The following is an 18,516-nucleotide window of genomic DNA, read 5'->3' as shown; positions in this document are numbered from 1 at the left end:
GGCCTTGCAACTTTGTTTTTTTCATGGGTACCTTCTGCTACCCATCCGGGTTCCAGCACCGTCAGCTGGTTCTCGGCAGTGCCTTTGGCCTAGGTGCCTCCTTCTCGCTATCCGAGTTCCAGCAATGTCTGCTGGTCCTTGGTAGTGCTTTTAGCACAGGTACCTCCTGCTTAGAAACCGTGTTCCAGGACCGTCAGCTCGTCCACGGTTGTCCCATTGGCTCTTGTTCCTTCTGCTGCCCCTCCGGGTTCCAGCACCATCAACTGGTTCTCGGCAGTGCCTTTGGCCTAGGTGCCTCCTTCTTGGTATCCGAGTTCCAGCAACGTCTGCTGGTCCTTGGTAGTGCTTTGGAGCACAGGTACCTCCTGCTTAGTAACCGTGTTCCAGCACTGTCAGCTGGTCCACGGTTGTGCCATTGGCTCTTGATCATTCTGCTGCCCCTCCGGGTTCCAGTACCGTCAGCTGGTTCTCGGCAGTGCCTTTGGCCTAGGTGCCTCCTTCTTGGTATCCGAGTTCCAGCAACGTCTGCTGGTCCTTGGTAGTGCTTTGGAGCACAGGTACCTCCTGCTTAGTAACCGTGTTCCAGCAACGTCAGCTGGTCCACGGTTCGAGCCATTGGCTCTTGTTCATTCTGCTGCCCCTCCGGGTTCCAGTACCGTCAGCTGGTTCTCGGCAGTTCATCAGCCTTCTTGTACCTTCTGCTACTTTTCCAAGTTCAAGCTTGTGGAAATGGTTTTTGATTCTCATTCTGGATCTCCCTGACAATGACCCTGAAGACGACGACCCTGAAGACCACACAGAAGAATACCTAAAAGATGACCCTGAAGAAGATGACCAAGAGGACAAAGACCAGGAAGACAACCACCAAGATGCAGAACAACAAGAGACAGAAGACCAAGAAGCATAAAAACCAAAAGCAGAATAACATTAAGCATAAGACTAAAAATCTGAGCAAATGATATTATTTAATTTATAAGCAGAAGAAGACCAAGCAGTGTATGGGGGTGAGTCCGTTCCTCCTCGTGGTGCCCCTGGAAAAGGCCTGCTGCTGCAGACCAAACTGAACGCGGACAAATCCTGTTGTAAATCTTTTGTGACAGGCTGAACGGTAGGTGTAATCTTCAAACTTTTATAGATTACAACTACAGGAATGTCTGACACAAATAAGAATATGATGAAGAAGAAGAATAGGAAGAAGATGAAGAAGTAGAATATGAAAAAGAATAATAGTTGAATAAGAAGAATATGAAGAATGTAAAAAAAAAAAAAATTGGAGGAAGAAGAAGAAGTTGATGAAAAAGATGCTGCTGAGGATGATGAAGGAGAAAGTGTGGGAGAAGTAAAAAAGAAGGTGAAGAGCATGGAAGTAGTGAAACATACATATCTGACAAAATATAAAAGAGGTTAACATAGTAAATATCTTTGTAACTCCAAACGTCTTTAAAAAAAAATAATTAATTCCTGCTATTCCATTTGATTGGGCTAAAACTCTATGGCTTTAATGTCTCCTACACCTCCCACAATACATTCTACATTATTATTAGTTGTGTTTCTTCATGTAGAATTAGCCTACAGGGAAAGAAAGGGTTTTTTTTAATTCCGATATTTCAGTTCCATTGACTTGAATGGGACTTCCGGGATCGGAATCGGCGATACCCGATACTTTTTTTAGATAGGCCAATCCGTTCCGATCCAATATTTTTTAGTATCGGGTGGTATTGCTCAACACTAAATATGACACAACATGTAACACCAAGTTGTAACATATAGATTGCCTAGAGCTTAGTAGTACATTCTAAAGTCACAGGGATTCTGCATAGCGCCTACCACGTACATGAAGCTAAAGGTTGACAATGACATAAGGCAGGAGGATTATTTTACATATAACATATTGTATGTTCAGATCTGCGCACAGTAGGAAGCAATGCATCTGTGTACTTTGTTTTAATTTGACTTTGAACATAAATTGTAACACAAACGGTGGCAAAAATGAGAATTACTGTAAAATTTGTTTGTTGGAGCAAACATCCCTTGTTTGCCAAATGCCCTTTAAAATAATTCACTTGTACAATGCAATGCACCAGATGTAAACTGCAGCCGAGCTCACGTAATGATGATAATAATAATAAAGGCACATGGATTTCATTCACAGCCTTTGTGTAGGAGGTAAAATGTAGACTGCTGTGAGGAAATGTCATTTATTTCACTTGTAATGTTTGTTTGTTATAGGAAATTTAACAGCTGAAGAAATAATATTTCTTTTTGCAGCTGCTATTTAATTTTTCTGCCGTTATTTGAGGCTTACAACAAGGGATGAGCGATCCCAAACTGTAAAGTTTGGGATCCGTACCAGACACATAATGTACGGTACCAAACCCCAAACATGGACTTTTTGCAGGATGTCCGATTTCCAGTTTGGAAGCTTAATAAAGTTTGTTGAAAGGCTGCAGCGCAACCAATCAACAAGATTTTAGACTATGGGCACTTCTGGAGCCATAACAGCCTTGCCAAGTATTGGCATGGCTGTGATTGGCCGGCGCAGCATGAGACTTGGCCTGTATAAATGAGGGATCATGAGTTCTGCCGCCATTCTGCTCTGATTAGTGTAGGGACATGACTCAGTTCGAGTGAGGGACAGTATTAAGTAGTGCCCAAAAGCCGCTGTGTACTCTGTAGGTGTCTCAGTGGGAAAACTGTGCCAAAACACTGTTGTGTGTACTCTGCACTCATATCTGTGGGAGTACTGTGCCAAAAGCCGCTTTGTGTACTCTGCAACCCCACCTGAGGGAGCACTGTGCCAAAAGTCACTGTGTGTACTCTGCACCCCCGCCTGTGGGACTACTGTGGCTTTAAGCTGCTGTGTATACTATGCAACCATATGTTTGAGGGTGCTGTGCCAAAAGCCGCTGTGTGTACTCTGCACCCTCGCCTGTGGAAGAACTGTGCCTTTGAGCTGCTGTGTAAACTCTGCACTCATACCTCTGGGAGTACTGTGCCAAAAATACACTGTGTGTACTCTGCAATCCCGCCTGTGGGAATATTGTGCCAAAAGCTGTTTTGTGTAATCTGCAACCCCTCCAGTGAGAGTACTCTGCCAAAAACTGCTTTGTGTACTTTGCATCCCCGCCTGTGGGAGTAATATGCATTTAAGCAGCTGTGTGTACTCTGCACCCTTGTCTTTGGGGGAGTACTGTGACAAATTCACTTTGTGTACTTTGCAATCCCACATGTGTGAGTACTGTGACAAAGCTGTTGTGCGTACTCTGCAACTGAGTGCCTTCCTGCTTAACTATTTTCAACACAATGCCTGAACTGTTAGGGTTAGAAATAGTACTGACTACTGGGTTCTAACTCTGTTACATCTACAGTGTTAGGTCTCTGGAAAGGAATATGCGCATGCTGGAGTATCAAAACACGCTTGTAGACAATCTTAAGAGTGGTTTTCCCCAAGACGGCAGTGAGGCACACAGTGTGCATCCCAATTGTAGACGTCCAACCCCGGGAAGGCGTCATCACAAAAACATTAGCAGCAGCAGTGTATGTGGCATTAGCAATTTCTGTGAGCCATTTAACACATTTTTTAGACCAGCCCATGCACCAGCAGAGCAGAGTACAAGTCTGACATGTTGTGAACGACTGGAGAGGATGGTCCAGGAGTATCTGGAGCTCAATATCAATGCCATCGGGGGGTTGGACCCTTTTGCATTTTGGTCTTCAAAAATGTGAGAGTGGCCTGGGATCGAGTGTCACGCCTTGGAGGTTTTGTCATGTCCAACAGCCAGCGTTCTCTCAGAACGTGTCTTCAGCGCTGCTGGTGGTTTCCTGATGGAAAAGCTCATCCAGCTGTCCCCTGAAAGTGTAGACCACCTAACTTTAATCAAAATGAATATGTCATGGATCTCTGATGACTTTTGCACCCAGTGACAGAATGAGCAGATCTGACGACTAGGCGATGGTGTCATTTTTAGTGTCATGTATTGATCTCGCATTATTGCCATATGTGCCATCTCTGTGGTGTCTTCTGTGTCTGCTGTTGCTACTGCTGCTGATGTTACACACATTTTTTTTTAAATGTGGAGACTACTTAAAGTTGGCTCTCCCTCTGATGGGTTGCCTGTAGTAGAAGGTGTGTCAGAGGCCTATTATACTGTGTTTACTCTGTGGAAATTGATGCCACTTTAGTGGTGTGTGAGTATTATTTTTTTGAAATGTGGAAACTCCAACTTGGGTCTCACTCTGGTGGGTTGCCTGTGTGAGTGGGGCTCCCAGACAAGCAGGCAAATAGTACTATATGAAACTAATGTTTGTGCCATCTGACTGTGGATGGAATATAAAGAAAAAAAATTGAGCTGCTGCATGAGGTATCAGGTCCCCCAACTAAGAAGGATTACACAGCTCCCTTCACCAGGTCCTCATTCAAACTTCAGTTCCAAGCTGTAAATTCAGGCTCAGACCCTGTCTCATGCATGGTCCATGTCTGACTGCTGTGCCATTATAAAATTTCTACTGTGAGTCAATTGATGCCACTTTTCATAGTGTCTAACCCTAATTTCAGCTTTTTGGGCAGCTTTTTGCCCCCCCTCTGAAAGTGATGTCTATGTGTTTGATTTTGCCTCCCATTGAATTCAGATACATTTCGACTAACCATTCAGTGAACATCAGTACGTTTGCCGAGCCTGAACTGAACCGAACCTTGAAAGGCTCACTCATCTCTAATCTGCAAATGTTGGTGGGAGTCTGGTGCATCAAATCAAATTTTTCTACTCTTATGCACAAATGTCTGTGATAGTACTGTGCCAAAAACTTCTGTGTGTACACTGAACCCTGATGGGAGTGTGGGGAGGAGGACTCCCATAGAGTGTCTATGCTGGATCCAGGGGGCCACTGTTATGAATGAGTCACCGGAGGAGGAAAAAACAAAAATGCAAGCTAAGTCCGGAAAACCGGAGAGGTTGGTAGCTAGCGGATTGCAGACCCCTGATCCTATTCACAACAACTAACAGTAGCCGTGGAGCGTTCCTACGGTGGTCCTAGACGCCTCTTCACAGCCGGAGAACTAAATAAGCCTAAAGAAAGAAAGGGGAAATCTAAATTGCCCTAGAGCAGACCCCGAATCAAATAGACAGCCCCCAACATGTATTGTTGGTGAAAACAGATGAAAACACAAACACAGACAGAAAGACAGGCAGAGCAAATGATGGGGCCCAACTAACTAGATGGGAAAGGACAGAAAAGATGCTGGCTGCAATCCGCAAAAACCCTATCAAAAATGTCCCAACACGTCTGATAGGAAAAATGGCCCTGAAGTCACTAGACTTCAAAATCCCTATATCAGCACTCTGATATATTCTGAAGACAGAGCAAAAGAGATTTAACCAATCAGGGACAAAAATGGAAATTCAGCAGAGCCCCAGCCGGGGCTGGCAGAACACAAAACTAAGCAAATCAGACAAAATCTCATGGAACAATAACAGAGCAAAACTTAGCTTTAGAAGGCAGGAACTGAACTGGAGGCCAGAGCTCAGAGTAGAGAAATCACCAGCAACCCTACAGGGCGTTGGCTGCCTTATATCCACTCAGAGATTCCGGATGTCCAATCGCAATCCACCAGCTCAGGTGACAGGTTTCTCCCATCCAAATCAGTTTCACCACCTCCTTTCACCAGCAGAGGGAGTTCATCGGACATCAAAGGTGAACGAGAAAATGAGCTCAAAACAGTACCTCCCCCTTGAGGAGGGGTCACCAAACCCTCATCCATGCCACCAGGCCGATCAGGATGGGCCCGATGAAAAGCACGAACCAATCTTTCGGCATGAATATCAGATGCAGAGACCCAAGAATTATCCTCCTGGCCATAACCCTTCCACTTAGCCAAATACTGGAATCTCCGTCTAGCCAGACGAGAATCCAGTATCTTCTCAACCTCATATTCCACATTACCTTCAACCAATACAGGGTCAGGAGGTACCACCACAGGAACTACTGGCTCAACAAACCTCTTCAACAGAGACTTATGAAACACGCTATGGATCTTAAATGTAACAGGAAGAGCCAATCGAAAAGAGACCGGATTAAGAATCTCCAAAATCTTGTAAGGTCCAATAAATCTAGTTTTAAACTTTGGAGAAGCCACCTTCATAGAGATATTTTTTGATGACAACCAAACCATATCACCCACTTTAAACTGGGGACCAATGGTCCTATGCCGGTTGGAAAACCGCTGGGCCTTTTCCTGGGAGAGAGGCAACTTATCCACCACTTGGTCCCAAATCTGGTGCATTCTCTCCACCACAGTATCAACACCTGGGCAGGCAGAAGACTCCACCTGCCCTGAAGAGAATCGAGGATGAAACCCAAAGTTACAAAAAAAAGGTGACATCAAAGTGGCAGAACTAGCTCTATTATTTAAGCAAATTCGGCCAAGGGCAAAAATGAGACCCAATCATCCTGATCAGCAGAGATAAAACATCTCAAATAAGACTCCAAAGTCTGGTTTGTGCTCTCCGTCTGCCCATTGGTCTGAGGGTGAAACGCAGAGGAGAAGGACAACTGAATTCCCAGCGTGGAACAAAAAGTCCTCCAAAATCTAGAGACAAACTGAACTCTTCTGTCAGATACAATGTTCTCAGGAATCCCATGCAAGCGAACCACCTGTTGCAAAAACAAGGGCACCAACTCTGAGGAAGATGGCAACTTAGGGAGTGGTACAAGATGGACCATCTTAGAGAATCTATCACAAATCACCCAGATAACAGTCATTCTCTCAGAGACAGGCATATCAGAAATAAAATCCATTGAAATATGGGTCCACGGCCTCCTGGGCACCGGCAAAGGCATCAACAACCCACTAACAACCCTAAAAACAAGGCACACCTAGCCTGTCTAGGATTCAAGCGTTTGGCCGACTCAAGGTAAATCAAATTCTTGTGGTCAGTGAGGTCCACGACTTGATGTCTGGCTCCCTCCAACCAATGTCTCCACTCCTCAAATGCCCATTTCATGGCTAACAGTTCCCGATTCCCCACATCATAGTTGCATTCAGATGGGGAGAACTTTCGGGAAAGGAAAGCACAGGGATTCATTTTAGATGTTACCGGATCTTTTTGGGGCAAAACAGCTCCTGCACCAATCTCAGAAGCGTCCACCTCTACCTGAAACGAGAGTGAGACATCAGGTTGTCGCAAAACTGGAGCAGAAGTGAACCTCTGCTTCAGCTCCTGAAAGGAAGAAACAGCCCCTGGAGACCAATTCAGCACATCAGCACCCTTCTTAGTCAAATCAGTCAATGGTTTGGCAATACCAGAAAAATTAGCTATAAATTTACGATAAAAATTAGCAAAACCCAAAAACTTCTGGAGGGCCTTCAAAGAAGTGGGCTGAACCCAATCATAAATGGCCTGTACCTTGGCTGGGTCCATTTCAATAGTTGATGGAGACAAAATAAATCCCAAAAATGGAATCCTCTGTACACCAAAAAGGCATTTCGACCCCTTAACATACAGGGAATTCTCCCTCAAAATCCGGAACACAGTCCGAACATGTTCCACATGAGAGTCCCAATCCCTGGAAAAGATCAAAATATCATCCAGATAGATGATCAAAAATGTATCCACAAAGTCCCGGAAAATATCATTCATGAAGCACTGGAAGACAGAAGGGGCCATAGTGAGCCCAAAAGGCATCACCAGGTACTCAAAATGTCCCTCCGGAGTATTAAACGTCATCTTCCATTCATCCCCATGCTTAATGCGAATAAGATTATACGCCCCCCTGAGGTCAAGCTTGGTAAAAAAGCAAGCACCTTTAACTCTGGAGAATAGATCAGAAATCAGGGGTAACGGATACTGATATTTAACAGTAATTTTGTTGAGGGAACGATAGTCAATACAAGGCCTTAATCAACCATCTTTCTTGGCCACGAAAAAAAAAACGGCACCCAAGGGTGAAGTGTATGGTCTAATATGACTCTTCTCCAAGGACTCCTTAATATAAGATCGTATAGCCACATGCTCGGGTACAGATAAATTGAAAAATCGACCCTTGGGAAATTTACACCCAGGGCTCAGCTCAATTGCACAGTCATAACTCCTATGAGGAGGCAAAGACGCAGACTTATTCTCACTAAATACATCATAAAAATCAGCCAAATAGTCAGGAAAATCATGCGACTGGGGAGAGGTGGAGAAAACAGGAGTGTCACTAAGAGCACACTGACAACCCCAACTCACCACAGACACAGATTTCCAATCCAAAACTGGATTATGGATTTGCAACCAGGGAAACCCCAGAACAATGGTATCATGCAAATTATGCAACACCAAAAATCTGCAATTTTCTTGATGGTCTGGGGCAACCCGCATTACCACCTGGGTCCAAAACTGAGGTTTATTCTTCGCCAAAGGAGTAGCATCAATACCCCTCAAAGGGATAGGCGTCCGCAGAGGAGTCATAGGAAACCCACAACGTTTAGCAAAATCCAAGTCCATCAGGTTCAGAGCCGCTCCTGAATCCACAAAAGCCTTAGCGGAAAATGTGGACATGGAGCAGATCAGAGTAATTGCCAGAAGAAACTTAGGTTGTACACCACCCACAGCAAATGTGTGTGCAAAACGTTTCTCTCGTTTAGGGCAGACAGAAATAACATGAGAGGCATCTCCACAGAAAAAACATAGCCTAGGCTAGTTTCACACTAGCGTTTTTGAGCGCAGCGACGGCCTGCGCACGGCCACCGCTAAGCCCCGCCCCCTGCCGCACCTCCGCCGGTAGCTCCGCCTACCTGTGCATGACGCTGCATGCGCCCTGCGTCCCCTATCTTTATCACTGGGGGCGCAGGCCGTGCGCAGTATGCGTTTGGCGGCGCATGCGTCCTTTTGCAGCAGGTTGCGTTTGGCGCAGGTCGGCGCACCGTCAAAAAGGCGCATGCGCTGCCAAACGCATACTGCGCACGGCCTGCGCCCCCAGTGATAAAGATAGGGGACGCAGGGCGCATGCAGCGTCATGCGCCGGTAGGCGGAGCTACCGGCGGAGGCACGGCAGGGGGCGGGGCTTAGCGGCAGCCGTGCGCAGGCCGTCGCTGCGCTCAAAAACGCTAGTGTGAAACTAGACTTATTACGCCTTCTGAACTCCTGACGTTGCGCCCTAGACAAAACTCTATCAAATTGCATAGGTTCAGACATTTGTTCAACAGGTGGCAACATTTCTCGTGTAATTTTACGTTCACGTAAACGCCGATCAACCTGAATGGCTAATGACATAGAATCGTCAAGACCAGAGGGAACAGGAAATCCCACCATAGTATCTTTTACGGTTTCTGACAAACCCTTCCGAAAGAGAGCTGCCAAGGCACCATCATTCCAGGTAGTAAGGACCGCCCACTTTCGGAATTTTTGACAGTACAACTCTGCAGAATCCTGACCCTGGCTCAATGCCAACAGGGCTTTTTCAGCTTGATCAATAGCATTAGGTTCATCATACAAAACCCCAAGGCTTGAAAAAATGCATCCACATTAGTTAGAATAGGATCATCAGGTGTCAAAGAAAACGCCCAATCCTGGGGATCGCCGCGCAGCAAAGAGATGACAATTTTAACCTGCTGTGCAGAGTTCCCCGATGAGCTAGGCTTCAAGGCAAGAAATAATTTACAATTATTCTTAAAATTCAAAATTTTAGTCCGATTCCCAAAAAACACATCAGGAGTAGGGATCTTTGGTTCAGCAGCATGTGAATGAGCAAGATAGGCGGAAATTCCCCTCACTTCAGCAGCGAGCTGCTCCACACGATCAGACAATTGCTTAATCTCCATTAAGAAAAAATTCCTCCTACGGCCCCAGAGAAAAAGAGGAAAAAATATACATTTAAAAAAAAAAAAATTCTGACACTTTTTTTTTTTTTTTTTTTTTTACAATTCTTTCCTGCTATTGAATACCATAGAATCTGCGGTATGGCTGGTGATTCTGTTATGAATGAGTCACCGGAGGAGGAAAAAACAAAAATGCAAGCTAAGTCCGGAAAACCGGAGAGGTTGGTAGCTAGCAGATTGCAGACCCCTGATCCTATTCACAACAACTAACAGTAGCCGTGGAGCGTTCCTACGGTGGTCCTAGATGCCTCTTCACAGCCAGAGAACTAAATAAGCCTAAAGAAAGAAAGGGGAAACCTAAACTGCCCCAGAGCAGACCAAAAAGCAATAGACAGCCCCCAACATGTGTTGTCGGTGAAAACAGATGAAAACACAAACACAGACAGAAAGACAGGCAGAGCAAACGATGGGGCCCAACTACCTAGATAGGAAAGGACAGAAAAGATGCTGGCTGCAATCCGCAAAAACCCTACCAAAAATGTCCCAACACGTCTCATAGGAAAAACGGCCCTGAAGTCACTAGACTTCAAAATCCCTATATCAGCACTCCGATATATTCTGAAGACAGAGCAAAAGAGATTTAACCTATCAGGGACAAAAATGGAAATTCAGCAGAGCCCCAGCCGGGGCTGGCAGAACACAAAACTAAGCGAATCAGACAAAATCTCATGGAACAATAACAGAGCAAAACTTAGCTTTAGAAGACAGGAACTGAACTGGAGGCCAGAGCTCAGAGCAGAGAAATCACCAGCAACCCTACAGGGCGTCGGCTGCCTTATATCCACTCAGAGATACCGAATGTCCAATCGCAATCCACCTGTTCACATGACAGGTTTCTCCCATCAAAATCAGTTATATCACCTCCTTTCACCAGCAGAGGGAGTTCATCGGACATCAAAGGTGAACGAGAAAATGAGCTGACAACAGGCTGCCATTTGGTTTCCTGAAGGACCGGTACCGGGGGGGCAATGAAGGAGAGGGCACGACTGGAGGTGACAGGGCAACAGGGGGCGGGGCGAGGATAAAAGGAGCAGGGTGCGTGCTGAGAGTTCAGTTGGCAGAGAGGCTGACAGGAGACAGGAAGCCATGGAGGAGAGAGAGAGACGGCTTAACTGATGTTGTTACACGGGGAGACCGTTGGGGGTCTCTGGAGGGTAAGCGACAAGAGACTTGCGCTTTACTCGAATCCGGGCCTGCCCCCGACCCACAATATGCCACAGATTCCTCCACAACTCTACCAAGAGGTGAAAACTTTGTTGGCCCAGATGTTGCGAAAAGGGGTGATACGAGAAAGCCAAAACCCCTGGGCGGCCCCTATCATGTTGGTCCGAAAAAAAGATGGTACATTACGATTCTTTGTGGATTATCGGAAGCTGAATGCTTGCACTATTAAAGACTCATACCCACTGCCCCACATAGAAGAATCCTTGTCCGCCTTGGGAAAGGCGACGTATTTTTCGACACTGGACTTAGCCAGTGGTTACTGGCAGGTGCCCATGTCAGAAGATAGAGCCAAGATGGCGTTCATATTGCCTATGGGACTATTTGAGTTTAATCGAATGCCGTTTGGACTGGCCAACACCCCGGGTGTAAGGAGCGGTGGAACGCACTAAATAAAATTATAAATAAAGTGCGTTCACCGCTCGGGGTCCACCGTGCGGTAGATGGTAAGACCGCTGCTAGGTGGTGGCAGAGGTATCTGGCGGTAGAGTGCACAGAGTTAAGACTTCACCCGAGTGCACTGAACAAGCTCTGTTTCACTCACAGAGCTGCAAGTGTACGCAAGCTCTGTTACACACACAGAGCTGCAAGCATACACAGGCCCTGTTACACACACAGAGCTGCAAGCATTCACAAGCTCTGTTACACACACAGAGCTGCAAGCATAAACACATGTGCAACAACGCTGAGTCTGTTAGAATGTCACAGGAGCTCAGCGACACAGACGTGGTATCTGGTCACAGGAGTGGCCCTAGCTGACGGCACCAACTCCGTCTAGACCTACCGTGTACGTCTGGGAAATAGGGCGTTGCAAGTGCGAATGCACCTAGAGCTGCTACTGCAGTGCGGCGTTAACTAAGCCGCTGTAGAAACGCTACTGTCAAGCAGGCGCAAGCTGACGCTAGCTGCTGAGTGCTGGAGCAATGGCGCGCTGGCGCTAGTACTGGCTCTAACTCAAACTCTCACACATTCGTAATAACCAAGGAATGGGGGTTTCAAATGAGTCATTCACCAGTCCATGCATCCATCAACAAACATACAGCAGCAAGTATGACTATACTAGCGCATGGCGGAACAGCCATGCGCACTTTTTATAGCGTACGAGACCTGCCGGAAATCTCCAGAACTCCCAGAGGAGCCAATAGGATTCAGAGCAGGACCTGAGCACCTGACACCTGAACTCCAATAAGAGCTCATCCTGTGAGCATGCTCAGAAGCTGGTACAAAGGACTTAGCCTCTGGAGATCAATGTGAGGAACTGAATCTCTGCATACAGTCATGGCCAAAAGTATTGACACCCCTGCAATTCTGTCAGATAATATTTAGTTTCTTCCTGAAAATGATTGCAAACACAAATTCTTTGGTATTATTATCTTCATTTAATTTGTCTTAAATGAAAAAACACAAAAGAGAATGAAGCAAAAAGCAAAATATTGATCATTTCACACAAAACTCCAAAAATGGGCCGGACAAAAGTATTGGCACCCTCAGCCTAATACTTGGTTGCACAACCTTTAGCCAAAATAACTGTGACCAACTGCTTCTGGTAACCATCAATGAGTTTCTTACAATGCTCTGCTGGAATTTTAGACCATTCTTCTTTGGCAAACTACTCCAGGTCCCTGATATTTGAAGGGTGCCCTCTCCAAACTGCCATTTTTAGATCTCTCCACAGGTGTTCTATGGGATTCAGGTCTGGACTCATTGCTGGCCACCTTAGAAGTCTCCAGTGCTTTCTCTCAAACCATTTTCTAGTGCTTTTTGAAGTGTGTTTTGGGTTATTGTCCTGCTGGAAGACCCATGACCTCTGAGGTAGACCCAGCTTTCTCACACTGGGCCCTAAATTATGCTGCGAAATTTGTTGGTAGTCTTCTGACTTCATAATGCCATGCACACGGTCAAGCAGTCCAGTGCCAGAGGCAGAAAAGCAACCCCAAAACATCAGGGAACCTCCGCCATGTTTGACTGTAGGGACCGTGTACTTTTCTTTGAATGCCTCTTTTTTCTCCTGTAAACTCTATGTTGATGCTTTTGCCCTAAAAGCTCTACTTTTGTCTCATCTGACTAGAGAACATTCTTCCAAAATGTTTTAGGCTTTTTCAGGTAAGTTTTGGCAAACTCCAGCCTGGCTTTTTTATGTCTTGGGGTAAGAAGTGGAGTCTTCCTGGGTCTCCTACCATACAGTCCCTTTTCATTCAGATGCCGACGGATAGTAAGGATTGACACCGTTGTACCCTCGGACTGCAGGGCAGCTTGAACTTGTTTGGATGTTAGTGGAGGTTCTTTATCCAACATCCGCACAATCTTGCGTTGAAATCTCTTGTCAATTTTTCTTTTCTGGCCACATCTAGGGAGGTTAGCCACAGTGCCATGGGCTTTAAACTTCTTGATGACACTGCGCACGGTAGACACAGGAACATTCAGATCTTTGGAGATGGACTTGTAGCCTTGAGATTGCTCATGCTTCCTCACAATTTGGTTTCTCAAGTCCTCAGACAATTCTTTGGTCTTCTTTCTTTTCTCCGTGCTCAATGTGGTACACACAAGGACACAGGACAGAGGTTGAGTCAACTTTAATCCATGTCAACTGGCTGCAAGTGTGATTTAGTTATTGCCAACACCTGTTAGGTGCCACAAGTTACAGGTGCTGTTAATTACACAAATTAGAGAAGCATCACATGATTTTTCGAACAGTGCCAATACTTTTGTCCACCCTCTTTTTTATGTTTGGTGTGGAATTATATCCAATTTGGCTTTAGGACAATTCTTTTTTGTGTTTTTTCATTTAAGACAAATTAAATGAAGATAATAATACCAAAGAATTTGTGTTTGCAATCATTTTCAGGAAGAAACTGAGTATTATCTGACAGAATTGCAGGGGTGTCAATACTTTTGGCCATGACTGTAGGTATGGCAGAACACAGATTCCTAACATTACCCCCCTCCTAAGGCCCCCCTCCCAGAGCCTTCCGACCCACAAGTCTGTTCCCAATCGTGGCGTAGGGCTTAGACTCGTCCGAAGGCGAGGCTGGTGTCCTGGTTGGTGATACCTTAACCCGGGACACATGGATGGCATCGGTATAGGCAAGATCACCAGGTTTCAAAAGGGACACTTGGGAGATGGCCGGAGCGGGAGTGGCAGTGGAACGCCGCCGTGTGTCGGCGGTCGTCGCCAAAGTCTGCCTAGGAAGGCTATGCTGAGCACATAAGGTGCACGCCTGAATGAACTTCTTGACGTCCCGAGCCCTGTGCGGCCACCAATACGCACCAGCCAATAGCCTCGCGGTTTACATATAGCCACGATGGTTGTGCGTATTGGACGCATGTGCCCACGCGAGGACTTTAGGCCTGAGATGAGGAGGGACAAAGGTCTCGTCGACCGGCTCGGAACCCGACCATTGCGGGGCGCTAGCTTCCGGAGAAGCAGCGTGCACACGATAACAATCGCACATGGGCTCCTGAGCCGAAGGTGTATCAAAACTGGCATGAGACACCTCCATGGGCTCTGGGGGTAAGACCTCTGGTTCAGGCAGCTCCAGAGGTAAAAAAAATTCGGGAGCTGGAGTACCTCTCCGTTTGGAGTGGGCACGCTCCAAACCACACTCAGAGGAGCAGAGGTCAATGCGTGAGGAGACAGATATTAACTCCTCCAGGCTGGTGGGGATCTCTCTCGTAGAGAGAGCATCCTTGACATGCTCCGCTAATCCTCTCCAAAAAACTGGGATAAGGGCCTTATCGGACCACTCCAACTCGGATGCCAGTGTCCGAAAACGGACGGCGTACTGGCTGACCGAGAGGGATCCCTGGGACAGAGCGAGAAGTTGTAGCGAAGTGTCATGTGTGATCCGCGGACCGAGAAACACCTGCCTAATTACAGTTAGCAGGTGGGCTGCGGACCGAATATCCGGATCACCACGCTCCCATAAAGGCGTAGCCCATTCCAGAGCCTTGCCCGACAGTAGGGATATGATAAATGCCACCTTGGCCCGTTCCGTAGGGAATTGCGCAGCCAGCAGCTCAAGGTGAATCGAGCACTGGCTGATAAAGCCCCTACAAGAGGCGCCATCCCCGGAAAACTTATCGGGCAATGGGAGACGGGTAACTGTCGGCGCAAGGGTGGACATGGACAAACGTGCTACCGCGTCAGTTAAAGCGCGTACAGCAGCATCAGTAGCTTGCGTAGCTGAGAAGGACTTCTCAAGAGCGGCCACCCGGTTGCCGAGCTGATTAATGCACTGCAGTAGTTGCTGCTGTTCTGCCATGGCTAGCCAGACCCTGGCGTTAGTATAATGTTAGGAGCGGTGGAACGCACTAAATAAAATTATAAATAAAGTGCGTTCATCGCTCGGGGTCCACCGTGCGGTAGATGGTAAGACCGCTGCTAGGTGGTGGCAGAGGTATCAGGCGGTAGAGTGCACAGGGTTAAGACTTCACCCGAGAGCACTGAACAAGCTCTGTTGCACTCACAGAGCTGCAAGGATATGCACATGAACAGATAAGGCTGCAGCAAGCTCTGTTTCACTCACAGAGCTGCAAGTGTACGCAAGCTCTGTTACACACACAGAGCTGCAAGCATACACAGGCCCTGTTACACACACAGAGCTGCAAGCATTCACAAGCTCTGTTACACACACAGAGCTGCAAGTATACACAAGCACTGTTACACACACAGAGCTGCAAGCATAAACACATGTGCAACAACGCTGAGTCTGTTAGAATGTCACAGGAGCTCAGCGACACAGACGCGGTATCTGGTCACAGGAGTGGCCCTAGCTGACGGCACCAACTCCGTCTAGACCTACTGTGTATGCCTGGGAAATAGGGCGTTGCAAGTGCGAACGCACCTAGAGCTGCTACTGCAGTGCGGCGTTTACTAAGCCGCTGTAGAAACGCTGCTGTCAAGCAGGCGCAATCTGACGCTAACTGCTGAGTGCTGGAGCAATGGCGCGCTGGCGCTAGTACTGGCTCTAACTCAAACTCTCACACATTCGTAATAACCAGGGAATGGGGGTTTCAAATGAGACATTCACCAGTCCATGCATCCATCAACAAACATACAGCAGCAAGTATGACTATACTAGCGCATGGCGGAACAGCCATGCGCACTTTTTATAGCGTACGGGACCTGCCGGAAATCTCCAGAACTCCCAGAGGAGCCAATAGGATTCAGAGCAGGACCTGAGCACCTGACACCTGAACTCCAATAGGAGTTCATCCTGTGAGCATGCTCAGAAGCTGGTACAAAGGACTTAGCCTCTGGAGATCAATGTGAGGAACTGGATCTCTGCATAGGTATGGCAGAACACAGATTCCTAACACTGGGGACCTTTCAGCGGCTGATGGAGCGGTGTCTGGGAGATCTCAACTTTGAGGCCACGTTAATCTACCTGGACGATATCATCGTCTATGCTGCCACATTCGAGGACCACCTAAAGCGGTTGGGGCAGGTGCTCTGCCGGTTGCAAAAGTACGGGTTGAAGGTAAAACCTCAGAAATGCCACCTATTTTGCTCCCAGATCGAGTATCTTGGTCATGTCGTCTCGGCAGAAGGTGTAAGGCCATCCTGGGAGAAGGTTGCTGCTATTCAGGGATGGCCTACCCCCGAGACGGTCAAAGATGTGCAGGCTTTTCTGGGGCTGGCAGGATATTACCGTCGTTTAGTAAAGAATTTTGCTCGTCGAGCTCGAGCCCTGCACGACCTGCTAAGGGGGGCTCCCGCTGGAGCAAATGGACGAAGAATCCAGTGGCAACAACCTCAGGAAGAGGCCTTCCGAGGTCTCAAGGCTGCGCTCTCGGATGCCCCGGTGTTGGCCTATGCGGATTTCTCACAACCGTTCATCTTGCACACTGACGGGAGTCTTCACAGGTTGGGGGCTGTGTTGTCACAAGTTCAAGACCGCCGGGAGAGAGTGATCGCGTATGGAAGCCGGTCACTCCATGATTACAAGCGAAACCCTGACAATTACAGCTCCTTTAAGCTTGAGCTCCTCGCAGTGGTGTGGGTCATGACGGAGAGGTTCACAGAATACCTAGCGGGCTCCGAGGTAGTGGTGCGGACCGACAACAACCCGCTGGCTCATTTGGAAAACGCCAATCTGGGGGCTCTGGAACAGAGATGGGTGGCCCGGATGGCGAAGTTCAACTATAATATATATATAGAATCCACAGAAAACCGAGTTCAAAACCAGCCCAGCCAATATGAACAGAGTATTCAGCATGAAAACAACAGTTTTTTTAATACGTGCAAATATTCATTTTATTCGATTTTAATAAATACATGTATACTAAAAAAGGCAGACATGCAAATGAGAGTATATATAAGGTCGTAGAACCAAAACACAGACCATCCAGCACATAAATTGCTCACATTGAAAGGGTCTCCATTCAAGTAAGGTGATCAATGGCAAAATGGGTGCATATAAAGTCAATGCAGCCTAAGTGCCAGTAAATAGATAATGAATTTTTAATAAGTTTTATATCATATCATTTGTTCACCTTAATGAACAGGGAGAGGGAGTATATAATGGTTAGGCCTCACTGCCTGCTGTCTACTCCACGTCCCCTCCCCCAAATCCATGGACAACTACTATTGAGACAACATGAACAGCATCTTACCCATGTGGGTGGTCGGATGGTCCGGCGAATGCCCCGATGCGTTTTGCTGTAGGGCTTCCTCGGGGGGCTGTGTGACCGGTATTATGGCCATTTAGGGCTATTTATACTATCCATAACTTTTAAAAAAGCGCGCGGTCATTTAGACTGGCACATGCACAGTCAGTGTCTACGTCCCGCTACTGCATTTCCGGTTAAACTGGAAGCCACAATGTACCATCGTCCCCAGTGTCACACCGAGGGGAAACAGCCACCATAGCCTGCGCACGCGCGGTCGACATCAGTGTCTCGCGACGTCATTTCCGGCCATCCCGGAAGCTGCCTCCCGTCATGGCATCCACGGTCACCATGGAAACCCGACGTGTACCAGCTCCGTATGGATGCCTTCCACAACAGCGCAGGTCAGTCGGCTGCGCAAGTGCACACTGTTACTCTGTTCATATTGGTTGGGCTTGTTTTGAACTCAGTTTTCTGTGGATTCTAATAATGCTTTGAATTGCCCAATTAACATATTTTGACATTAATGATCAAATTTAGGTATGATAACTCTAGTTAAAATTATAATATATATATATATATATATATAATATAATAATCATCTACAAAAGAGGGGCCAAAAATGTACATGCTGACGCCCTCTCCAGGATTCAACATACAACTCCAGGAAAGAATTGAGACGAAGAATTAGAAGGGGAGGAGATACCGTTCGCCCTCACCGCTGCCGTACTCACAACTGCCAATCAAAAAGTATCTTCCCCCAGAGACCCCAAGGGGTATACTGGAGCAGTCTGGATACAACAGCAACAAGAAGACGAAGAAGTTGG

The sequence above is a fragment of the Dendrobates tinctorius genome, unplaced genomic scaffold (genome assembly GCF_039654945.1).
Source record: "Dendrobates tinctorius isolate UK_male_01 unplaced genomic scaffold, ASM3965494v1 ptg000140l, whole genome shotgun sequence".
NCBI classification, from domain to species: domain Eukaryota; kingdom Metazoa; phylum Chordata; class Amphibia; order Anura; family Dendrobatidae; genus Dendrobates; species Dendrobates tinctorius.
The sequence above is the reverse complement of the archived record's forward strand: the minus strand, read 5'-3'. Positions refer to the sequence as shown.